The following is a 26,698-nucleotide window of genomic DNA, read 5'->3' on the forward strand; positions in this document are numbered from 1 at the left end:
CATGCACACATTAGAAACACAATTCACATTTGCCTGGTTAACTCCTATGTATCCTTAGGATCCTAGGTTGAACCTCAGTTCCGAAACATAGCTGCTCCCAATAGATCTAAATCTCCTACTGTAGTTTCCCAGAGAACCATGTGGCTCTTCCAGATAGCACTCTTCAAAAATACAATTTTTTTTATTTGTTTTATTTCATTACTCTGTTCCCTCCATGAGGGCTGGGTCTATGTCTGGCTTTATCTGGTACACAATGGGTACTCTCTGTAAATATTTATCTAAATGAATGAATACATGTTGGTTGGATGGCTGGACTGGAATGTGACATGGACTTCTTGCAGAATGAGAAGAACAGAGTTGAAGATGTTCATCTCCTGGGAGCTGGTATCCTTGACCACAGTTCTAAAAAGAATCTAACAGCAGAGACTTAAATGGGTCAAATCAGCAAAATCATTTTAGGGTCATTATTGGCAAAGAGTAACATACTATTTTCTTAAAGATTTTATGATCAAGTTATGAAAGTAATACATTTTTATTGTGGAAAATATGTAAAGTTTAAAAAATTATAAGAAAGCATAGGAAAGTAACCATAAGTCCATCCCTCAAAGGCTTTTCAAAAAATAATATTTTCTTCCAACACTGAATAAGTACCTTTTTTTTTAACATATTGGAAATCCTGCTGAATATACAATGTTGAATCTTGCTTTCTTTTTAATCATTTAACATTAAATAATAAATATTTTTCTTTGTTACTGAAAACTCTTTGAGTTGGATTTTAATAGGTCATCGAATAGCATTATAATTTCAGATAGTTCCAGAATATTCCACTGTGTGAATATACTCTATCATTCCCCAATATAGGATGTGAGGGTTGATAAATGTGAGTTTTGACCCTCATGATTTTGAAGACATTGTAGAATCTCAAGATGATAAAAGAGAAGATGTGTGACACATTTCTCCAGGGGTTTCAATGTGACACCCACCTTCCTTCATTGGCATATCACCCAGGCTATCCAGATCTCATAGTGAGTGAGTGCTCCTCAGCCCTGGCACCCTCACCCCCAGTGAGTGCTCCTCCATCTCCTACTTCTCCCCATGTAGTAAGTACTATTGATGCTCTGTCCATATATTGTCAACGCTCAGCATTCCTGTACATGTCAATGGCTTCTTTTTTTTTTTTCTTTAAAGATTTTATTTATTTATTTGACAGAGATCACAAGTAGGCAGAAAGGCAGGCAGAGAGAGAGGAGGAAGCAGGCTCCCTGCTGAGCAGAGAGCCCGATTCAATGCGGGGCTCAATCCCAGGACCCTGGGATCATGACCTGAGTGGAAGGCAAAGGCTTCAACCCACTGAGCCACCCAGGCACCCCATGCCAATGGTTTCTTACTGCAAGCACCGTGGATTCCCTGCTTAAGGATTTTCTTGGCTGCAGGAACATGCTCAGTCATGAGGGAGGTAGGCTGGGAGTGTCAAAGCATTAATGCCCCCAAACATTCCTCACCCAATGATAAGTGGGAATTAGCAGATAATATCCCAGCTCCTCATCACCAGTGAGGAAAAATTTGGGGGTGTGCTCTACACAGAGCTCCCCACCAGGGCTGCGTTGCAGTTTCCCACAGGCATAATTTCCTCATTAACACGCCTGTATTAGCTTCTTTTCCTCCACTGCCTCATTTCCATATTCTTCTCCTGTGCTTCCTGGAATCGGCTCACAAATAAACCATTCAGATTCAAATCCTTGTTTCAAGGCCCACTTCTGGGGGATCCAGTCTAAGATACCCCCACTTCTTAATTATGAGTTCTAGCACCTCCCAGCTAAGAGAGTTCCTCTTCTTTTTGACTGAAGTGGAAGCTAAAAGTCTGAATGATCCAACATGTATTTTAAGGAACAGGGTAAAAATGCAAAACCATGCCAGATGGCTGACTCCTTATCATCCAAACATCTGATAGCAATGCTCCCAAGAGAGAATCAATTGTATGGAGACTCTGGTCTCTTTGGAGGTGACTTTGGATTGTTCCTTCTTTCTCCTCTCGTTTGTCCCCTAATTTCTCGCTTAATCTGCTTCCTCTGTGGTGGAATGCATCCTAATCTGAACTATTTTTGCTGCCAATCCCTAATTATATTTCCAGATACAGCCATGAACCTGGCTGTGAGGCTAGGTATGCTATCCTGCAAGATCATGTTCATTTTATTTAATTCATGGTTTCTACTACTTACTAAAAGTCTGATGTGTGCTGGGCGACTCTACTAGATTCTGCAAGAGATTCTGCTGGAACTAGTAAGACACCATCCTTATAGAGAAGGTAAGACGTAAACACCTGGGCTCCTTCAGGGTCGAGTGTGATGTATCATTTCAGGGACAACACATAGACCAAGACAGTTCCAGGAGTTCAAAGAAAGTAGTGGTTCATTCTGGCTGGATTTGGAGAAAATTTCTTGGATAGGGCTAAGAATGGTGGGCGGGTTGAATTTTATTAAACCAAGTTGGTCGAGACAGAGATAGAATTGATCCAAACTTCCCCCATCTCAGTTCCCAAGGGACTTTTATCTGATGTTAGAAGGTAAAGCTGCTGTTTCCCCCCACCTTCCTACAGGAGGTTAGGAAACTTCAGTTTTCTTCTGTCTTAGCTCCTACAATACACGCGGAGGAAACTATAGCATCTTTCTGATACAAAGACCGGGCCAGACCCAAGTCAAACTGTCATGTAGTCAGTCATACCATTAGGAATGCATTTCATTTTAGAGATGAGAATACCATCTCACAGGGATTTAAACAAAATAGACAACTGGTTGTATCTCATGTTAAGAGAAGATTGGAGATAGGCATTTGCTGGTGCTGGTTTAGCTACTCAGCAACATCATCAAGGATCCAGGTTTTTTCCCATACTCTGCCTTCCTTAAGCTGATGGCTCTTTAACCTCATGCTACTCGCCAGCTGGTTGCAAGCTGTCTGCTTTGGATTCAGGCATCACCAGTGTCTCTGAGGCAGGAAGAAAGGAGAAGGGCAGTAACAGAAGTTCTTTTTTTTCTGAGCAAGACAGCAAAAGTTTTCTTAGGAGTCCCTTGTATCATGAGCTAGGACTGGGTCATACGGCCTCCCCTGGCAAAAAAAAAGGGGGGGGTGTTGGGGGGTGCACCTGGGTGGCTCAATGGGTTAAAGCCTCTGCTTTAGGCTCGGGTCATGATCCCAGTGTCCTGGAATTGAGCACTGCATGGGGAATCTCTGCTCAGCAGGGAGCCTACTTCTGCCTCTGCCTGCTTGTGATCTCTGTCAAATAAGTAAATTAAAATCTTTTAAAAAAAATTTTTTTAAAGTTCTGGAAATGTAGGGACTTCTTTTTAAGAGTCTATAATTATAGAAAGTAAGGAAAAGGGAAGAGGGAATGGCTGCAAGAAAGTGCCTACAAATTCTGCTTTCTCTTACATGAAACTGCATCGGCTATGGCCAAAACCCAGGACTTTCCTTCCTGATAGCTGGTATATTAAGCCAACTATTTCCACAGCTATCCTGTAAGAACCACCCCAAATCTCAGTGGCATATAATATGCAAATTCGTGAGCATAAGAGAAGCAACCAGAAAGAGGAGACAAGGTTCATGGGAAGAAGTCTCGCGTGAAAAACATGATACACCTACAGCACTTTCCCTTGGCTGTTACTGTTAAGCCTCCCCTCTCAAAAACCAGGCTAAGAATGAGGCCAGAATGCGGCCCCCAACTACAAGCCTGACCTAAAACAGAGGACGGGGCTCCAAAAAGCACCAATGAGCGGCCTGCGTTGCCTGCCAATATCGACTAATCAGGATATGATCTTTCCAACCAATCAGGATGCAGCTGTTTTCCCCTCTCGGTTATTAGCATACTTGGCCGGAGTGGGAACCTGTGCAGGCGCTTTCTCTATATAGGCAGGGTCTTCCGGGTGTTTGGGGAGGTCGGTGTGATTGTTTTCTGCTGGGTGGGAAACCTTTTAGTTTGAGCTGTGGCCGTAATACAGGCTTGCTTGTGCTTTTTGTTTTTGGATCCGGCCTCGCTTTGTTTGTTTGTTTGTTTGTTTGTTTGCTTTGGCGAAGGAATCCGGGTCCCTTAATAAAGATGTGCTCTCACCTCAGGTGTTCGGAACTGGCACAGCTCCACTTTTGTCTATATTCCTTATGGCCAAAGAAGCCGCATGGGGCCAAACAAAACTTTTTGCGGAAGGAACTATAGAGTTACTTGGGTAAGGGTGTGGGTATGGAAAGGGATAAGGAATGGGGGAAATTTCCCGTACCCCAGCTGGGTGACCTGTGTTATCTGTGTGTGGCAAGTTGTGGTGGAGCTAGGATGTTAATGTGTGTCCCTGCTGGTGGCAAACGCGCCTGTGAAGGGCGAGGACCTACTGAAGGCAATATCCAATCATAACCTGATTCTAGGGGTGAGGGAAGGGATGAATAGGGCACACTAGTCCTTTAGGGAAGGCGGAGCATGTTGAACCCTGAATCACCTTTCACAGGTGACTCTTTCCTTTTATTAATAAGTGCAATCTAGCTAACAGGATTCTGACACTCGGCTTCCAGCATTTATCAATTTGGCATTAGCAGGGGCAGACAGTTCCTCTGGGTTGAATGAGTCTTACTTTCTGCAGCAGTGATATCTGGAGCTGTTACCTTCATTTCTCAAGGAGTCTTTTCTCAGTTAAACTGCATTTGCTGTAGTTACTGTAACTGATAACAAATATTGCGCCAATAAGAATAGAATAGAGGTGGAGGTATTCCCCATGATGATCATGATCCCTGGGTTTCTGTTGGTGCTGTTACATATCATCGGGACATACTTGACAGGAAGGTTGCATTGGGGTTTAATTTAAATTCTGATGTGTGCTCAGAGGGAAAGGGCAATACAAGCAAACCAGATTTAAGAACAGGATTGTGGGGGCGTCTGGGAGGCTCAGTGGGTTAAAGCCTCTGCCTTCGGCTCAGGTTGTGATCTCAGGGTCCTGAGATCGAGCCCCGCATCGGGCTCTCTGCTTGGTGGGGAGCCTGCCTCTTCCTCTCTCTCTGCCTGCCTCTCTGCCTACTTGTGATCCCTGTCAGTCAGATAAATAAATAAAGTTAAAAAAAAAAAAAAAAACAGGGTTGTGTCTCTGAAAAAACATATACATATTCTTTGAAAATGGAATCCACTCATTCAATAAACATCTCCAGTTTCTCCTCTTTCTGGAGGCCCCGTTGATGGAAGAAGCATATATGAGCTCATGTGAGAAATCAATGAATCTTCTAAGAAAAACATACGTTTTTGTGTACTTAGTGTTTTGTGGGGTTTATTTTTTTAGCACTTGTCATGTGACAGACTCTTGGTAGAGCTTCACAAGTATTAGTATTTAAATTTTATTATAAATGTATGAGGTAGGTCTTATTCTTGATCCTGTTTCACAGATGGAAACCCCAAAGCAGAGGGAGTTTAAGCAACTACAAGGTTGGGTGGCTTGAAAAAGGTATGGATTTCCCCATGACGAATAGCAAAAGGAGGTGAGCCATTTGGCAGATGACGCCATCTTCCGTGAAACCACATGAATTCTGAATGACCGTAATCAGTTTGGGAGAACCAAAAAGCCTCATTGCTGAGAGTCTTGATTTGACGTACAACAGATTTTTCCTGCTCGGTAGCCTTTCTTTTTCCTCCTAACAATGGCAACCTAACTTTCCCTTGGGAGAAACCCTGTTCCTCAGCTAGGGCATGTGGTTTGAATAGGCAGGTCTGACCCTTCATCTCCAAAGCTAGGAAATAAGTCAAGCCTGGGGAGCAGGGGAGAAATGAGCCTCCACTCTAAGACTTTTGTTCAGACTTTCGGGAAAGATGCATGCTCTTTTTGGTAGGGATGTTAAGTGTGGGACTTCATGCTGGGATAGCTAGCTGTGTGGCCATCTTGCCATGGTTGGAGAAAAATCTGAGATTAAAAGCAACCCAGGGGGCACAGATGCTGGGGACTAAGAAAAGGAAATTCCTAATGATGTTATTTGAGTCCCTGGATTTTTTTTTTTAAAGGTTTTATTTATCTATTTGACAGAGAGAGCATGTGTGAGAGAGCACAAGCAGGGGGAGCAGCAGACTCCCGAGTGACCGGCGATCCTGACTAGGGGCTCAACTCCAGGACCTTGGGATCATGACCTGAGCTGAAGGCAGACCCTCAACCCAATGAGCTACTCAGTGCCCCCCTGAGCCCCTGGATGTAGAATGCTTTAGCTTCTCATTACAGAGCCTCCAGGCTTTTTAGTTATTTGAGACAATAGAGAACCTTCACTGTCAAAGCCAGTTTGAATCAAAGTTCTGTCATTTGTACCAAAGAGCCCTGTCTGAACATGTACAGATCACTTTTCAGGCCCCTTCTGCTGCCCTGGGGGCCTCCATCCTTTCTGTAACAAATCTTGGACAGTGAGGTTGATTTCCTTTCTCTGACGCTTCTACCTGCATCCACCCAGTCTTACATGAGGCTTGGCTCCTTGAACCTTCACCTCCTTATTGACACCAATAACAAGAACACAGGCTCTTTTCATTCAAAGGCTTCAGGTTCATCATTATGAAGAGAAAACAGGTCACATAGAGAATTAGCACACACAAGTTTCAAAGTGGAAAAAACTCACATGTTCTGATAGTCATGGTCTCTGATCTAGTGTTTTGCTGTTCACTGTGGTAGCTATGAACCACAGCTGCCCACTGAGCACAGCAAATGCGGCCACTGTGAGTTCGAAATGGAATTTTTAATTTTATTTAATTTTAATTAAAATTAAAATTTAAAATTTATACTTAGTAATTGGAAGATGTTTTTATGCATGCTTGGAACAACTCGAGTATATGAATTTTCTTACCAACTGTACATTTTGTAAATCTAAATACAGATCAGTATTGCTGATAAAAATTTGGTATCTGAATTAACACGTGGTATAAGCATAAAATACACATGAGATTTTAAAGATTAGATTTGAAAAGAAGCAAAAATAGTTTATTAATTGTTATATTGATCACATGTTGAAACTTTTTTTTAAGATTTTATTAATTTGTTTGTCAGAGAGCACAAGCAGACAGAGTGGCAGGCAGAGGCAGAAAGAGAAGCAGGCTCCCTGCTGAGCAAGGAGCCCAATGTGGAACTCGATCTCAGAACCCTGGGATCATGACCTTGGCAAAGGCAGCGGCTTAACCGCCTGAGCCACCCAGGTGTCCCTGAAATATTTTTGATATATTGAGTTAAAAGTGTTTGTTTTAAAGATTAGACAGAGTGGGGGGAGGGGCAAGGGAAGAAGGAGAGAACCTCAAGCTGACTTCATGCTGAGTGTGCAGCCAGGCATGGGACTCAATCTCACAACCCTGAGATTATGACTTGAGCCAAAACCAAGAGTCAGATGCTCAACCCACTCAGCCACCCAGGCACCCCTACAAGGATCCTTAAAATTTTACCTATTTCCTTTTACTGTTTCAAACATGGCTCACACTCTATTTCTACTGGACCATGCTGCTCCACAGTTACTATCTAACCAGTGATTTGAAAACCCTACTGGTACTCTGTAGGCCAAGTTCACCAAACCAATGGTCATGGTGATTTGTTCTGACAGTGTTCAGGATTTGCACTTTTACTCTGGAAAACGCATTGAAGAAATGTGTCAGCAACCCCTCTTATATTAGTCTTCTTTAAAAAGCCTGGAACAATCTAATTAAGTAGTTTTTATTGATTATTTTTCATGTCATTATTTGATCAATAGACAATCCTTCTGCTGGTCCTCTATGGGATAGTCTTATAGTTGAGGGTATAAAACATAAGTTTTTAAAAAATAAAAAAAATGGGGTAATATCCCACTTAACACTAGATGGTGTTGTAGATTATTTCCAGAAATCTTTCCTTATTGTATTGCTTTGGTTGCCATTTTGTTAATTGTTTACTCCTATGTATCTGATATTTTTATTGAAATCATCTGGCAACCCTGAGAAAACTCCACTTGGCTTCATTTCTTGCACTTTCCAGAGATCGTGGTTCTAGAGTGCTTCCTTCCACTCAGAACCTGGAAGATACAACAGAAGCAGAATGGTGAATGAGGGCTCACGCTGCAAGGTATCTGCCAACTGGGGGGCTCCTGGCCCAGTAGGTCCCCTTCTGCATGGTAGGGACTCCCTTTGGGTTTTCCTTTTAAGCATTCAAAGTTTGGAAAAAGCAACAAAGCAATGCTATGTTCTTCACCCTGCAAACCTAAAAAACAAAACTTTTTTTTTTTTTTTTTAAGGACTTCATTATAAATCTAAATACACCCTGCAAAACATGTGTCATGCGTTCGCCTGCTTGCTCCCTGATCCACTCTCCACACCTCCCCTGCTCTCCTTTGCACTGCAGAAGCCTCATCTTGCAAGTTGCGTTTCTCAGTCTTTGCAGCCAGCTGGCTTCTGGCTCAGTTAAGCCTATGGGAGGCATGGATAGGAAACAGGAGGTAGGACAGCAAAGGGAAGCTTATCTCCCCACTCTTTCTTTCTGAAGATGCATCACCTTTGGTAGTGGCTTTGTGTCTTTTGTCTTCCAGCTCTTTTCAAACAACCCTTCATTCTATGACTTCACACATAAAATTTCAGAAAGTGCACATAAAATAATGCTGTAATTGATTATGGACTTATAATTAATATTTTAAAATGGATACTTATACACATTGAAATAGGATTATGGTTGATGAAGTAGATCAGGGCATGCCCCTGGGGGTTAAGATTAAAGGGGACCTGATGTTCAACAATCATGAATATTTTATCCTTTTACAGAAAGAACAAAAGGCCGAACTGTGAAGGAGAAAAGAAAAAAGAAAAAGCACACTTCTGAACATTTTTGGGGTTGTGAAATAAACTTTAGTATCATAATATATTTTTTTCATACATAGGGGTTTTTTTCAGGAATTATTAAAATATCATAATTATTAGCTTTCTGTGGCTGCTGCAACAAATCACTGTGAATTTGGTGGCTTAAAACAACACAAAGTTATTACCTTACCATTCTAGAAGTCCAAACTCCGACGATCAAGGTCATATGGGGCTAAAATTAAGGTGTCAGCAGTGTAGCCATCCTGTTTTTGGAGGCTCTAGGAGAGAACCTGTTTTTTTTTTTTTGTTTTGTTTTGTTTTGGTTTGTTTTTTTTCTGTCTCTTCCAGCTTTTAGAAATCAGCCACATTCTTTTGGGCCCCTTTCTCCATTTTCAAAGCTAGCGAGATTGCGCATCTTTGACCGTTCTTTTGTAGACCCATTTCCCTCTGACTGCAGCAGGGAAAGTTTGTATGATTTTAAGGATCCTTGTAATCAGGTTGGACGTACCCAGGTAATTCAGGATAGCTGCACATCTCAAGACCTTAACTTAATCACATCTGCAAAGCCTCATTTTGCTATGTAGATTAACATATTCACAGGTTCCAGGGAATACGATATGGACATTTTGGGGGAAGGTCCCATTTTTCTGGCTACCACGATGATTTACAGTAGGAAGCTACCCTTCATCTATTAAACTAAAGGCTCTCTCCATCTCTCTAGCTTGGATATAGACCCCTCCTCCATTTAGCATGCTATTTTTCTGAGAAGGCAAAATGTTTATTGAAGTTCAAGTCTACAGAGGTAATGGTATTCCTCATCTGATTATGTATGGCTGAGCAGTAAACTTACTATTTACATTTTTACAATAGAAGACAATGAGAATTTTACAAGTTCATTACAGTGGTTTTCATCAGAACAGTCAGGCAGATCTCAAATTAAAGTTATGACAGAGCTGTCTTGTAGATTTCCCCCAATGAAGAGACAAGCATCATTTGCTCTAATTGTTGCTTTGCTGTCGCAAATCATTTTGGCTATAATGACAAACTAACACAGTTCTATGAGATATTACTTTTTGCACTGGTTGCAGAGGTTGTGCTGAAAATAGGCCAATTTCTTAGGAAGTAGAATTTTGCTGAACTGGTTAGTTGTCTAGCAACCAAGGCTGGGGACTAATCATTAGAAAGTGCTAATGTTCACTGACCTATGATGAGCAAGCCTTCCTTCCCAAGCAGATTAACTTCTCGTTAAGGAAAGAGGTAATGAAATTCAGAACTTTGCAAAGAGATCAGAAGTAGACATCGGATTAAGCAAACAAGTTAAAGTAAGAACTTGGTAGATAATCATGAAAACAGTCCTTGTCAAGTCTTTTCACATTTCATTGAGCAATTGTATTCCTCCAGCAAACAAAGGAATAACACTGAATGTTCAAGAAGTTGAATTATGTAATCAGCCATCAGAAATACTCAAGCTGCTTGCTCTTTTTTTTTCTTTTATAGGATATATCCCCCCCATTTTTTAAAAAGATTTTATTTATTTATTTGACAGAGAGAGAGAGAGATCATAAGCAGACAGAGAGGCAGGCAGAGAGAGGGGGAAGCAGGCTCACTGATGAGCAGAGAGCCCGATGCGGGGTTCAATCCCAGGACCCTGAGATCATGACCTGAGCCGAAGGCAGAGGCTTAACCCACTGAGCCACCCAGGCACCCCAAGCTGCTTGCTCTTCTAGTTCATCGGAGGTTAACTGTTTTTTCCTGTCATTCTTTTGTAGGGTTTTTGTATGCTTCGTTTCTGAAAAATGATTTCAGCAGCTAGACATTGTTCCAAAATTTAAGATGCAAGAAAGGGGACATTTCTCTGATTTCATAGCTCAAGTCAAATGTTGTTTGTGAAGGTTAGCAAAATGTCTAATCATAGTTTGTTTGTTGTTGTTGTTGTTGTTGTTTTCTGGCTGCTTTTCTTTTTCTTGGACTAATGAAAACCAAGACAAATATGGGTATGGCAATTGGGCTGCCAAGATATGTTACCCCTCCCAAATTGGACAAGTAAATTATGGGCAGCTGTATTGTCAACACCTGCTTTCTCAGGCTTAGCTGGATGCTGTGAACTTCGTAACTGCCCCCGATGCAGCACTTTTTGCTTTAAAGAGATTTTCATGCAGCTTCCCTTTTGGATGCTTCTACTTTTGAGGGGCAGAGTGGGAGCTGAGCCTTCTATATCCCCAGGCTTGAGAAGTCCAACCCTGTCCCTGGTCTGGCTTCTCTGTCTGTAAGGAGAAGGTAAAAATTGCCTTTTCATTCATTTCATATTTGTTCAATGTTGTCTTAGCTTAGGTTCCCTCAAAAGTAGACCCTGAGATAAGATAAGGTAAGCAGTTTATTTGAGAGGTGACCCCAGGAAAACACTACTGAGGAAGCGGGAAGTGAGACAGGAAGGGAAGGAAACCATAAGGAGTGGCTTATCAAGTTAAGCTACCTCTCTGGGCAGCTGGAGTTCAGGCCCACTGGGGAACTCTGGGAGCCACGTAGAAGACCCCAAGTTGATCTGAGTAATTTTCTAGTCTGTCTGGTCAACTGCGCTGAGGCCAGAGTGGCTTTCTGCTGTTTTGAAGAAAGCCTTTTGTCAAAGAAATGCAGATATTGGCCACTGGAAGTAGAGCAGGCTCACACTGTAGTGGTAAGGTCCAAAATGATCATACAAACAACTCTGTGTTTCAGCCTATGAGTAAGGCATTGAAGTAAGTGTTGGAGAAAAGGTTGATCTACTCCAACTGACTCCAACTGGATCTACTCCATTAAGCAAAAGCAGCTGTTTTACTGAGTGCTCAGAAGGATGCCAGCTGCTGTGAAAGCAGCAGCAGAAGTAGGAAGCATGGTCTTTCCCTGATTTTGAGGTGCTTCCTAAGTAGGGAGGACAGCCCTCACTTTATCATGTAACCTGGGCAAACAAACAAAATCGAATGGTGCTGTAGGCATTAGGGAAGGGTGGGAAAAGCTTCATGGAGGAAGTAGGATGCTTGCAGAAACAGAGACAAAGCCCGTACAGCTGGAGAAAGTGGGAAAAAACATCAGCATGAAGACAAAGTTAGCATAGCATGTTGGTAGACCGTGAATAAGCCAATGAGATTCGAGTAGATGAGACAGGTTCAAGAGTGAGAATCTTCATGATGAATTGGGCAGGGCAGGGCTAACCTGAGAGGTTTCAAGGCAGAGCAAAACAGTCTTGGCTTATTATTCTCCTAGATATGTCTTGCCTCAAGCCTATAATCCCTTGTGAAAAAGTCCACCCATGCCATGGTACTGTTGAAGAAGGGGCTGTGTCTCAGAAAAGGACCCTGTCCACAGCTGCATCTGATTAGAATGGGGAAGACTCCTGACCCTAGATGGGCTAATCAGATTCTGGCATTTGGGTTTTGTTTTTTCTCCCTTGATATTTGGCATTTGGACTGAGGGAACTAAGAGTTCGAATAAGCTGGTTTTTTGTAGAACCAGGGCAAGCACTTTGTTTCCTTAGTAGGCCACAGCCATGTGCAAGCAACTACATTAGAGAAAAACATCACGGGAAATATGGAAATGCAGCAAAATAAATGAACTCATGCACTGAGAGAATCAGAGAAGGGAGACTATGTGGTACAAACAAGTTACAGGTAACTTTCTAATTCCCCCACGGCATGGTATACTTCTGTATACCATGTACCATGTAAATTCTGTAAACTCCCCATTCATACTACTTTGAGGGGGTTTCTCCTTGGAAGTCACTTATCTAGGACAAAATGGTAGCCATTAATTTGCATATTGCTAGTGCTCCAATTTTTAGTCCTCAGGGTTGACCTCATAGCTGATGATCCACCGAAGAAAACCTGTATATGAGAATCATGTGCAAATCGTTTGTTAAGGAAGGGCTCCAAGGGAGACAGTATAAGGAACAGCGGAAGCAAGCGGGAAGGAAGTCAAGCAGGGGGTGAATTCAGACTGAGTCGGTGGAGCCTGCAGGGGGCGCTGCAGTGGAAGTCTGGTCTTAGGTTTGCTTTCCCCCTTAAACGCAGGCAAGGGAGCAGGGTTTTTGCTCTGCACTGTCCGAGGAATGTGGAGGTAGGTTTTAAGCAAAACCCTTGCCCTCAACTCCTTTACAACCTAGTAGGGGGAGACGAACTTGCAAAACACATATAGGCAACTAGAAAAATGGCTTCCAGGTGATAGAGGAAATCTAGACCCAAAGGAAGTTCTCTTCAGTGAATGTTTTAACATTTATATGCCATGTATTACCCCCACCCACCCCAAACAGAGAACCACTGAACAGCATAAGTGTGGCTGATTTCCTCCCAGGTGCTTTTGGTTTTTCCCTCTAAAAAGCAGAACTTCCTGAAGAATGGCTGTTGAAGGGAGCCCAGTTTATACTCGGCAGCCTTGACCCAACAAAGAGAGTAAATATCAAACCCAACATCGATAAGACTGCCGTGTGCTTTTCTTTTCCTCTTTTCCCTAAAGGCGTATTTGCTCTTTCAAAGACTAGGAACACACTGTTTAAAGTATTTTTGGTCCAAGGGTTAGGCTGCCAAGAAAGCAGAGAACATTTGGTTGTAGTAGTGGGGTTCTCACCCAATGTGACCTCTGCTTAGGGCAGGAATTGTCAAAAGTGTAGAGCAGCATTCATGAGGCTTTCAGGAGTCTTAAAGGGTCAAACTGATGAAAAGTCGAGAGGCTTTTCTTTATTATGAGCAAATAATATACCATATATCATTTTTTTTAATATACAAGCAAGTGCTATGTACTAGTAAACTACTATATGAAGAATTCACTATTACTAAACTTTAGTATTCACACATTTTAGCTAGTACATTGTTGGAATTTACTGAGAACAGTAATTCCAGATTCCAGTGAAAGCTTCACTGTTTCACAGCTGTGCACAGGTGGGTAGGAGGATTTCCACAAGGCTTGGGAAAACCCTGAGCAGTGCCTCCCCGGTGGGGTCATCTAGAGTTCTCAATCACAGGTATGCTTGATTCTTAATCATCAGCCATTGTTGGCTCAAACTCTTCTCAATCTACTTTCTTTCATATTTGCTTCATCTTCTCATATGGGAAAATGCTGCTTTCACTTGGGTCTCCCCAGACGTAAATTATGAGATAAGGGTCTGAGTGCACTAGTTTATATGGAGGGTGATCCCCAGGAACCATTTGGAGGCAAAGCTGAGTGAGGAGGTAAGAAAAGGAAGGGAGAAAAGCCATTAAAGGTGTTAAAGGTGTGTTAATGAGCAGAATTACTGTGGTCATGGGGAGCAGGAGTTCAAGCCTTTGGAGATTTTGCATAACATGCCTCCGTGTTTCCCCACCAGAACTTACCCACCATTTCCCACTGGCCAGGTATTGAGTGCTGCTTCTGGAGACATCAGCTCATAGATACTTCTAGCCTTCCTAGCACACTGGATCGGGCTCCTGCAGGGAGAGGAAGCTCTCGGGGAGAGTTGAAGGTGTTTTGTAAGGGGCTGTTCGGTGAAGAGAAGAATCAGAAGGGAGGGCCAGCAGAAGCTGGGCAGGGCTCAGGTCTGCCACGGATGCATATTTTCACAAACAGTATTAAGGGCCCATAGGTTTCTAATCACTTGATTTTGAATGTGTTGCATTCCAAAGAACTACATACGCCCACATTGCTTAGTAATCACAGAGAACTTTGTGTAAGGATATAATCTTAATGTTGGAACTGGAAGGATGAGAGGAAGCCAGACATATGAAGAAAGGAGCGTGGTCCTAAAGTCTTCTGCATCCGTTTGCCCGTGTAAATTCCGAGTCTAGAACGTGGAGATTTAAATCGCAGATTACTTCAAGAGTGATTCTTAGCTCTCCGTTCTCATTCAGAATGAAATTATTTTGTTTTCAGCCAACTCCTGTAGGATAAAATTTCAGATTTTTCATTTGATCCTATTTTAACATCATGCTTCTCATTTCTCTGTGCCCACCCATTAGTCACATTTCCCAGTTCCATTTGCACCAATCACTGCTTTGACAGTTCCCATTTTCTATCCTAGGTTTCTTTAATCTAGTTTCTTAAGAAAAAAAAAAATCTCATTGGAGACACAGAAATGCTCAATCCCTTCTCAACATGGTGAGGGTGACAATTCCAATACCTGGGACTGGAATTGCTCCAATTTGTCTGGTTACAAACTTCCCCACTTTGTCTTGCCCCTCAGCCTAAAGGTAATTCCGTATCTTTCAGAAAGTAATCCTGAAGCTTGTCTTAGGTTCTTGACATTCTGTAAGTAATGGTGGCACAGTGAAAGGGATTTAAATGAGTATGAGAAGGGATGTCTTCCCCAAAGACCTTGCATCACAGATTTCTTTCTTGCAAGGGGAGTCACTGTCAAATTGCCTGAGTCACACATTACTTCCTTCCAGTGTAACACCCTCCCAAGGGACTTTGTGGCTTCATCCTGAACAAGTTCAGTCAGTGGTGTTAGAGGGAATACTACGAACTTTAAAGAATTATGAAGCTAGCTCAGACCTCATTTCTTAAAAGATTTCCTGAAGTCTTCCAGTAGAAACATCATCACGTGTCATTAAATAATGGCATGTCCCCTTCCAACCTATTCTACCACAGATGGTATCGCCTTTCCTTGGGCTTTCTCTGATGTTTCTGACTTTTGGAAGAATTCTGCTATCCCACTTGTATTTGGTCTTGTCACGTTCTCTGCACGTGATGTTTTTCTGCCTCTCAGAGACTCTTCACAGTGTTTGTTTCTCTGATGGAAAACTTTGTTTTTTCATATAATTATGGATTGTTTTCATCAAATTTTCTTTCATTAAAAAAGCTTTACAATGGGAATAGGCACCTGTACTCTGTCTGTAATTTGATTCCATTTTCAATAGCCCTTTCCTGTGACCTATTTTTTCCATAGCTAGCAACCCAAAGTTAGCTCTCAATTAAGGCTGAATGAATAAAACATTTAAGTCATTGCTTTATAAGAAGATCCAACTAGCTAAGCTGTATGCAGACTTCAAATATATGTCTTAAAGGAATTCTAGGTATCTGGGTTTCTGATCTTCTATCTGAAATCTCATACCAATTTCACTGACTTTGTGATGCTGGATAGCAGGAAAGGAAAAAAGTAATACATAAACATATTTTTACATAACTACAACAGAAAAAAATTCCTCACCTCAAAGTGTAAAACCGGTATTTTTTTTTTTTAAACCAGTATTTTAATTCACCTAAAACTTCTCCTCCAGTGGTTTTTCAGCCCTCTTAAAAAAAAAAAAAAAGAATACTTCCAGTGATAGAAAACTCAATATCCCCTCACAAAGCATTCCAAACAACTTTCAGAATGTTCTAATTGTTAAAGAAAAAAAAAAATCCAGGGGCCTAATTATGGACAGTTGTAAGTGCTGTGCTAAAAAGTGTGATAGCTTTCTGGGTTGGTCATCTTAATTAAGGGAACTCTGCAAAATGAAACCATGTAACCAGCCCATGTGGGGGAAAAAAAATTTATATTGAACCTTAATGTCTCCTGACATCTGTAAATTCCTCATCCCCTAAGCAACATGTTTATTTATCCAGCAAGTGTGTACCTATTTGGGTCACTGTCTCATGGGTGTACTGTGAATGATTATGATTCCATAACTGTGTTGAATAGAGTCAAACCTTTCGACCTGTACCTCAGATAAAATCATCATGGCCTGAAGGAGTGCGCTTCTAGTTCTGCAGGGGTCACATTGCCCTAGAAGGGTCATTGAAGTAACCAGCCTGAGTCATTTGCTCTCCATTCATGATCTAGCACAGGTCTCTGTGTTCTGACTTCAGTTATAGTCAGGGGCATGTGAAGGAGTGAGGGACTCCGTAGGCCTCCTTGATGTACCCAGTAGTCATTGTCACATGTGCCTTCACACAGGCCCTCTCCAGTTCTAGTCTGAATGGTGCCATATTTTGTGGTCTCTCTCAGGCTCCGCCTTGCCGGGTGTCTCATCCCTTCCCACTGGAGTGCTCTCTCTCGTGTACACCTGATTAGGTCACTGTTGCTTAATTGCCTCATTGCCATCTGCATAAAACTCAGACTCCTCACAAGGAAAATGCAAAGCCTATGCTAACGTCTCCCACCGCACCTGCACCTCTCGTCTTGATCTTTCCGTCTTCCAACAGTGTGCGGGATTACCTTTGTTCTTGGGTAGCCTGGGCTCCCTGCTGGTTCCCATCCTCCCAGCCCCGCAGTCTTTGGCTACACCCACCCCTGAGAACAAAACCCTACTGCAGAGCTTCCAGAAAGCTGGTTTTGCCTTATACGTTCTTCCCCAGCAGGATAGCTTTGTGCTCCCTTGCATCTTAAGCTTATCTCAATTGCTAGCACTAATCACTCTGTACTCTAATTATTTTCTACTCTACATCCACCCCAAACCTGAAGCTTTTTGTGAGAACAGGCTGGATCTTTATCTCTAACCTGGGGATGTAATGTAGTGTAGCTGCCCCATATCCCAAACGTGTGATGAATGCAGGTGCTCCTACTCAGAAGTGAATAAATATTCAGCACTCTGAAAAATCTAATCCTGCTGCTGACGACTGTTCTCCGAATACACCTTTTGAGAGAACTCTGAAGTAGCTAAGTAATGATGGTTTTAATGGAAGCCCTAAAATATTAGTAGTAGTGATCTCTGGTGGCTTTCCCCTGGATTATGTTTTTGTCTTAGTTTTCGTATTCTCAAAATTCTCTACAAGGAGCCATATGGATTACATTTGTAATCAGGAACAAATGTTAAGAAACATTATATATTATTTTGTATTTGCATGTACCTCTATGGCAAATGTGTGCGGAGCAAAAGTCCTCAAGGGGTGAGCCCTAGTTTTCTCTAGAGCTGGAATAATAGGTGACATTGTTTCTTATTCCTTCAGATTTGCCATTGTTTTCCTGGATGATTATGTGTTCCTTTTACAAGAAAAATGGTATTTAAGTATTTGAAAATTAAATAACATGACTAATCATTGGAATAGTCAAATAATCAAACCACAAGAGATTACTGAATTTACTCAAACCATACTTACTGTCAAGCCATTTAGCTCCTATTCTGAGCCCATGGAAAACAACATCAATATAAGAATCTATCACTTAAAATGGAAAATATATGACCCTGCAAATTATAAAACTAAAAATTTGTTTCAGACCTTTTGGACATTAAGTGTTATCATTGGGCTAGGAAGAGAACCTAAGTCCAGTTGTGAATTATAGAGTTGGTTTTTAATGGAATGCTAACTATTTCTGTTGCCAAATCTATTGTCCTTTGGTACATAATACACCGGAGATTAAGGCTCCATATATTCAGTAAAAGATTTACTGTGAGGAAGTAAAAACAGCTTTAGTCATAATTTATGCAGGTGCATATTTATAAGTAGAGTGTAAATATTTGAAAAAAGGCAAAGAGAAAGGTAGGAATCAATATTATTTTAGAATTTCTTTTTATTTTCTTCTTTAAACCCATACGCTTTGCATTTATTATGAGTTAAAACTAAACACTCCTTCAATATTTATCAATCAGTTAAGACTTTTCTCAATTGCCTTTGGTGAGAGCTGAGTAAAAATCAGTTGCTTGCTGTTATTTGTTGAAAAGGAGATTAGGTATTGGTTTTTAGCCATTATGAGTTGTTCTTAAGGTTCTTGTATATTATCAATTACCACAAACTGAAAATATGATCTACAAACTTGATCAATAATTTTCATGAATAATTAAATGTCAGCATAGCGACATTTGAAAGGTCCTCCAATCCTAGGCCTCAAACTCTTAACCTGAGAGCTACACAAATGCTAATACTTAGATGCAGAAGGCCAGCAATGACTGAATGATGGAAACATACATGTACTTAGCACTGCACTGTATAGTGTCATAGATAATAAATAGAGAAATTGCCTAGTATTTATTGTCCCACTCTGTCCTCAACACAAATCTAGGAAGAAAGTCTATTAGAGTAGTTGACAACCTGTAATCCCAGCTGCTTATGGCCTACCGTGGCAGAACCTCTCCCTGTCATGTTCCTTGACAGGCAGCTCTGGACCTAGCTCCATATCTCCTGGGCTGACAGAAGAGCCAGCAGCAGAGGGAAGTGACTGTCAAACCTTCCATTCAAAGCTCCAGCCTGGAAATGACAAACATCTCTTCTGCTCACAACTCATTGTTCACAACTAGTTGCCTGGAACCACCCCACGGAAGGGGGCAGGGCAGGAAGTGCAGTCCTATAGTGTGTGGGGACAGACAGGAAATACTTGGCGGACAGTACCTAACCACTGCTACAGTGAGCGAGGGTCCCTATCTTACACACGAGGAAACAAACTGAGAGAGGTCAGTTGGCCAAGTCACATAGCTGGTAAGTGAGAGAGTGAAGATGCTTTTAAAGACTTAAGCCTGGGGCACCTGGGTGGCTCAGTGGGTTAAAGCCTCTGCCTTCGGCTCAGGTCATGATCCCAGGGTCCTGGGATCGGGCCCCACATGGTGCTCTCTGCTTGGCAGGGAGCCTGCTTCCTCCTCTCTCTCTGCCTGCCTCTCCGCCTACTTGTGATCTCTGCCTGTCAAATAAATAAATAAAATCTTTAAAAAAAAATAAAAATAAAGACTTAAGACTGAATCTGTAGAAAATTCTGAGCCTACCAATTCTGTGACATCTAGAAAGACATGCGAATATTAGAAACTGAACAGAGATGCGCAGGTATATCTTGGTCTCAGTGTTGTAAACTCTGAAATCCCTTAGCTGTACTTCCAACTGCCCACCTCAAAAGCTGGAGACCAAAAGTAGTGACCTTGTGACCAGAGCTGAGTTCCTTATAAAATGTTCTGGCCTGGGGGCACCTGGGTGGCTCAGTGGGTTAAGCCTCTGCCTTCGTCTCAGGTCATGATGCCAGGGTCATGGGATCAAGCCCTGCATCGGGCTCTCTGCTCAGCAGGGAGCCTGTTTCCCTTCCTCTCTCTTTGCCTGCCTCTCTGCCTACTTGTGATCTCTCTCTGTCAAATAAATAAATAAAAATCTTTATTAAAAAAAAAATGTTCTGGCCTGTGGAGTTCTTGGATAATTTCGTGACTAATAGGACCAATGTGACTTGCAATGACTCGGATGATGTTATTAGCAAGATAAAGTCAAATAACCCTCAGGAGAGTCAACACTGTCCTTCCAGCCTGCTTCAGGAGTGTGCATTTCTCATTAAGGTGACTTAGAGACAGGGCTGTTGTACACTGTAACTCCAGGGACATTGTCCACAAAATATTCCACGGTCCTGGACCCTCCCGGAGCTGTACAATGCGTTGTCCGAAAAGCACGTCTGTCCTCCTAGGGGGCACGTGTCCTACTCACCCTCCAATTTCAACCCCTCTCCTCTGTAGTATTTCACTTCTTGTAAGTAGGAGTTATAACTGAGCCACCCAGGCACCACTGTCATTTCCCTTTTAACATCTGACATCTTGTGACCTTCAGCCCCTGCTCCTAGGTACTAATGAACCTCTGCTGCCCTAGATAGAGCAGCACCAAGCAAACACATTTTCCTTGCTTCTACAGAATCCCTGGCAAGTGGTTTCCACCCAGGCTGCACCCTAATACCCCAGGGTGTTTTCAAAAAAATCCCCTTGCCCTTCCCCCACCCTCGGGATCTGATTTGACTGCCCCTGGATAGGGCCATGAATGTTTTACAAAGCTCCTCCCATGGTTTTAATAGTAGCCTATGATAAGAACGACCGACCTAAGAAAGAGTCGACCGACCTAAGAAAGAGTTAATAATATCCCAAGACAGGGTTACTACCACAAAGCTCAGCTTACTAGATGAGGACCATGGGAGAAAGAGCAAAGAAAGATAAACTGTAATAGATTTGATTCCTGCACCTGTCGATCTGGTGTCTGGCCAACAATTTTGCCAAGACCCACAAGTCCAGCCGTATCACCAAATCTGTTAGATCTATTCTCAACTTTGTACTTAAGGCGGTCCTTGCAAAGCTTTTAAAAATCCAGATACCTGGGGTGCCTGGGTGGCTCAGTGCTTCTGCCTTCAGCTCAGGTCGTGATCCCAGGGTCCTGGGATTGAGCCCCACATCAGGCTCCCTGCTCAGTGAGGAGCCTGCTTCCCCCCAACCCTGCCTGCCTCTTTGCCTACTTGTGATCTCTGTCAAATAAGTAAATATATATATATATATATATATATATATATATATATTTTTTTTTTTTTTTTTTTTAAATCCGGATACCTTGTCCCTACCTAGGCCCAATTAAGGCAGCCTTTATGGGTAGAGGACAGGTACCTGTGGGGGTTTTTTTTGCTACTTTTGATGTTCTCTAGTTGATTCCAAAATACACCCAAGGTCAGGAATGGCAAGCTCCTTTTATTCAATATTGTACTAAACTTCACAGCAGTTTTTGATATTGGCTCCTCCCCGTTCTTGGGAAGCAGTGAGCTTGGCTTCCATGACTCCACACTCTCTTGTTTTCCTCTTTTCTTCCAATTCCTCTGTTTTTCTCTTTCATTCTCATCTCTTCTAGATTTCTACATTATGGGAATCTTCTGACTTCATCTTTTAAGGCAAAATCATCCCCTGGGTCTAGTTGTTGTAATTTATTCCTATGCCTCTAATCACCATCATAAAGCCAAAAGCTCCCAAATTTATGTTAGTAACCCAGATTTCTTTTTTTTTATATATATAAACACTGAAGTGCATTTATTTATTTTTTTCAAATCTGCAATTTCCTTGACTGCTATCTTGTTCTTTATATTCCTAACACCTAGCCCAAATGCCAGCTGCAAAGCAGGTATTCTTTTAATTAACATATAATGTATTATTTGTTTCAGGGGTACAGCTCTGTGATTCATCAGTCTTACATGATTCGTAGCACTCATCATAGCACATACCCTCCCCAATGTCCATCGCCCAGCCACCCCATCCCTACCCCGACCCCCAGTAACCCTCAGTTTGTTTCCTGAGATTAAGAGTCTCTTATGGTTTGCAAAACAGGCATTTAATAAATGTTTAAGGAGTGAATGAACATGGGCGCCTTGGTGACTCAGTAACCCAGATTTCCTTTTGGAGTTTGTTTATCCCCTGGGATGCTTTATAGACATCTTTAACTAAGCATAGCATATCCCAAACCAGACCCTTGACCTCAGATGTGTGTTCTTTTGATGTCTTCTTTGCTCTCACTGTGCAATGCAATCTCTCCAGTTACACAAGCCAGAAATCTGGAAGGTGATCTCAACGCTGTCCCTCTTCAAACCTCACCCACAGACCCAACCCTTGGTCACATCCCATCTTGCTTACCTCCAAACCCACTTCAAAGCCAGGTATCTTCTCTCTGCCTGCATAACTGCATTAGGCATTTCTTACTGCATCATACGTTGCACTAAAACTTAGTGTCTTAAAACAATGAATGTTTTCTATAGCATACAGTTTTTGGAGATCAAGGATATGGGAGTGGCTTAGCTGGATGATTCTGGCTAGGGGGGACTCTCGTGATTCCAACATGAGATGATGGCCAGGGCTGCAGTCTTCTGAATGCTTGACCATCCCTGGAAGATCTGCTTCCAATGGTAGCACACCTACATGGTTGGGGAGGTTTGTGTTAGCAATTGGTAGGAGGCTTCCATTCCTCCCGCCACATGGAATTATCCATAGGGCTGCTTGAGTGTTCTCAGGACATGGTGGCTGGATGCCTCCAAAGGGAGTGATTTTTGAGAGAACAAACAGGAGGCTGTAATGTCTCTTTGGACTGACTTTCTGTAGTCACACACCATCATTTTGGTATGGCCTTATTGCTTACCGAGATCACCCCTGTTGATTGTTCTAGGGAACCACACCAGCATGTGAAACCCAGGAGGAGGATCGAGAGGGCTGATTTGGAGACTGGCAAGCACAACTGCTGATACTCCAAGCCATGCTATAATCATTTCTCACCAAGAATATTAAAAGACCCCAACTGATCACTTCTAACTTTGCTTCATTTCAGCCTTTGCTATAAAGCAGCTACAATCATCTATTTTCCCCCCACAATGACCTTTTAATAAAGAGAATTGGATCATGTCATCTGTCAGCTTGCATCCTTTAAATGCCATTATATTGAACTTAGAAAGTCTTACACACCTCACCCTTCCCTGCAAGTCCTCAGCATCTGGGTCTAGCCTCCCTCTCCACCTAGTCCGCAGCTCCCTCACCACCGCGGGTCTTTGTTCCCGCCAGTCTGGTCTTCCTTGCAGCATGCTTCTTCTCTGCCCAACTCCCTCTCACTTCAGAGCCTTGGAGGTGGTTACTTTGTGTACCGATTGCCTCCTTCTCGCCCCCCAATTTGGTAGCTTCTCCTCATTCTTTAGGTAGTGAATTAGATACTTTCTCAGAGAAGCCCTGCCTCCCAACCTAAAGCTTCACCTAGTAAAATTCATTACAATTTTTATTTATTTATTTAGTATTTATTTACTTATTATCTCCCCCGACCATGGCAGCAGGGACCCCGGGAGGAGTGAATGAGCTTTGTTCAGGTTCCACACCAGGTGCCTAGGATGCTCACGGGAAAGTAGGGGATCCTTAATATTTACTGAAAGCAATGAATGAATGAATGAAATGAATGAATGAAAGACTTATATTTTTTAAGTGAGGATTTTGCTTGAACTCCCCCGATATCACTCTATGTCTCTCTTCTTTTAAGCTTTGCCAACTATTCTAATGCTGGCGATCAGAAAATAGAGATGGGGAAACCTGACACAACCAACATTTAGGTAAAAATAAAGATTGTTTTCTCCTCTGCTGATCTTCCCCTCTCCACCCCCCAAAGTCTAAAAAAGATGAACCTTTTTGGACTTATTGATTTTGAAAATGACGTAGAGAAAAAAATTAAGAACATTCTGTTCTAACCAAGATGATTTCCATAAGTAGAAAGGAGATCTAGAAAAGCCCCAAATCAATTACTGTGTTCGAATCAATGAGTACATCTTAACATTGTTTTTTGGTCAGACTCTTCTCCCCAAATGGCTTAGAGAATATCATCTGTTCTTGTGTGTGTGTGTGTGTGTGTGTGTGTGTGTGTGTTTTCCTGTGCATTCCTACTCACACATATCCAATGAAGAAAAGCCTGAGGCGAGGTGCTCGCATTTGCATCGTAAAGCACAGGGCACATTTCTAAACTGGCACCTCAAGGGCAACATCAATGCTACAGCACACATCAGTCTGCTGACGCGTGGTCTAGGCAGTGTTCTTAGCCTAACATTTCCGCCTCCCACCCTGCCTTCCAAAAAAGAAATGTTCTTGCCAAATCATGTGTAGCATTTTTGAGACCACTTACTCCCTGCTTATGTGCAATTCCTTCACTTTTTCAGAATGATAATAACACTTTTTCTTTTAAGATTTTTTTTTATTTGACAGATAGATGACAAGCAGGCAGAGAGGCAGGCTCCCTGCCAAGCAGAAAGCCAGATGTGGGGCTCGATCCCAGGACCCCGAGATCATGACCTGAGCCGAAGGCAGAGGCTTTAATCTACTGAGCCACCCAGGCACCCCGATAATAACACTTTTTATGCACCCTGAAGCTTGGGGTGGAACTGAAACCCTGATAGGAGGACGGTAGAGTAAGGGGGAGGCCCTAACCAGTGGGCACTGATGAGAAGCAGCCCTTTAGAATGTTGGGTCCCCAATGTTGGGTCCCCTAGTAATGGGTCCATGATTAAAGGAGCGAGACTGATACAAAGAGAAGGTCAAGCAAAGCTTTATTTCCCGCCAAGCATCGGGAATCAAACCAACCAGCCGGGGCCACGCCTCTTATAGAGCATGTGACCCCTCCCTGCCTCACAGACTAACAAAGGCCATGTGGTTGAGCCTGGCCACACACAGGTGGCCAATGAGATTGCAACACACAGAGAAAGCTGCACAGTCATGCTATGTCACACACAGGTGGCCAGTTGTACTACAATTCACCCCATAGTAGCTATTTGAATTAGCCTATCACCTTAGTCAGAATGGGTGCCCAAAAGGCACCCCAAGGGCGGGGCCCATACTCCTTGGTAGCTAGGGAGACAATATGCACGCTCTACTGATTGGATGTCTCCACCTGACCGGATTCATCCCTGCATTTGGGCTGTTATCTCCACCTGACCTGACCCATTCTTATATTTGGGCTTTGTTACCTGGGACTGGTTTTCTCGACTTGCTTTTTTTAAGTAAGTTCCCCTGGGCGGGCAGGGTCAATTTAAGTTTTACTGCATGAACAACAAAAACAAAATGGCTGTTCAACCGAGGTGGGTTCGCTCTGGCTAAATAGGCCCTTACAAGAAGAAGACCAGCTCCAGACAAAAAGCTATGAAGGGCAAAAGGGAGGGCTGATGTAGTCCCACAGAAAGAAACAAGGGAAGCGGAAGAAACAGGCGCAGGAACTCAGGAGTGTAACTGTTAGGTCCATTATTAAATGAAACAAGGCTGAGACAAAGTGACAGTTATTTAAAGGTTTATTTTATTATAAGTATTAGAAGTTAGACTGATCGGACAGGGGAATGAGACTGAGACAAGGTGAACGTTATGTAAAGCTCTATTCTATGCTAAGCATTAGAAGTCAGACTGACCGACCGGGGCCGTCTCGGAAGAGAGCGGCCACCCCCAGTTTATAGGCTCAAGAATTGACTGACTGACGGGTCAGGGCCGCCTCTGAAGAGGGCGACCCCTCCCCAGCTTACAGACTACCTTTTATAGAGCAAAAGTCTGGCCACACATAGGTGGCCAATGAGATTGTAGTCATGTTAGGTCACACGCAGGTGGCCAATTGAATTACAATTTACCCTTTAGTAGCTGTTTGAACTAACCTATTAATCTGGTCAGAACTGGCGCTTAAATTTGGTGCCCAAAAGGTGGAGTTTACATTCATCGGTGGTTAGGGAGACAATATATGTACTTTTACTGATTGGATGTCTCCACCTGGCCTGACTTGTCCTTGTATTCTGGGCTCTGTTATTAGGAACTAGCTGACCATACTTTACTGGTTTTCCAGACTTGCTTCTACGTAAGTTTCTCTGGGGGACGGGGGGTAGGGTCAGTTTAAGTTTTACTGCACAAACAACAAAATGGCTTTTAACCAAGATGGAGTCGCTCTGGCTAAATAGGTCCTTACATAACCATCAGGGATGAATTAGCATCAGAAGGAACCTCTCTCCAGGGAACTAGGCACTAAGGACATACATACATGACTTTTAGTTGCTCACCATGACCCATTTTAAATAACGTAAGTGTAGGTTACCTTGCATTTTCAATGTGGCAGGAATATCCCTTCAGAGATTTACAAGGCAAGCAGATGGATTTTGGGGAAGTAATTGATTTCTATTTAATTCTGCTGATTCTTCCCTCACCCTAGACATTTCCTTCACTTTAGTAACACCAGTTTCTGGTACTTTTCGATATCTTTTGAAGGGCGGTTCTTTTTGTATGAGGGCTCTCTATACAAACCAATTTAATCAAAAGAGAATGTGATGGCCCAGGAAGGTTAGAATCTGCAGGGGTGGACCTAGCGAGACTGCTCAGAACCCTTGAGAAAGTGTGTTTCTTTCCTGAGCTTGTGGGCACTCACTCTCCAGCTCCCTGGCTCCTTCAGCTCTGCTTAAACTCGTGTGAGCTCTGGTCTCAGCTAGAACGTCCCCTCGACATGGCACAGATGCCCACCCACAGCTCCAGGCGCACAACCCGTTAGAATCCCAAATGAAGAGAGGTACTCTCTCCCAGTCAGTTCAGTAAAAACCCTGGTTGGGCTTTCCATGGATCTGGTTTGGGCCTCTTCCTCCACCCAGCTTCTGTTTCTGTTCTCATTATTCTGCCTTCATTTCATTTCTTGGAGCCAATTGCCCTGCAAAATGCTGTTCCTTCCGTCAGACTCTTCCCTTCCATCAGGACCAACCGAATTGCTTACTCCTCCTTCAGATCACGGCTAAAATGG

At 42.6% G+C, this 26,698-nt stretch overlaps 1 long non-coding RNA gene across 1 annotated transcript in view; it reads left to right on the forward strand.

Moving 5' to 3' along the window:
• LOC101682769 overlaps window positions 1–22,813 on the forward strand; it is a 36,714-nt gene extending 13,901 nt beyond the window's left edge. Inside the window, exon 3 of the long non-coding RNA XR_006608386.1 lies at window positions 22,586–22,813. This is a non-coding gene — a long non-coding RNA (uncharacterized LOC101682769). The remainder of the gene's footprint in view (window positions 1–22,585) is intronic.
• Window positions 22,814–26,698: the final 3,885 nt, after the last annotated feature.

This window comes from Mustela putorius, unplaced genomic scaffold (assembly GCF_011764305.1).
Source record: "Mustela putorius furo isolate JIRA1106 unplaced genomic scaffold, ASM1176430v1.1 tig00000874_pilon_pilon_pilon, whole genome shotgun sequence".
Classification (NCBI taxonomy): Eukaryota; Metazoa; Chordata; class Mammalia; order Carnivora; family Mustelidae; genus Mustela; species Mustela putorius.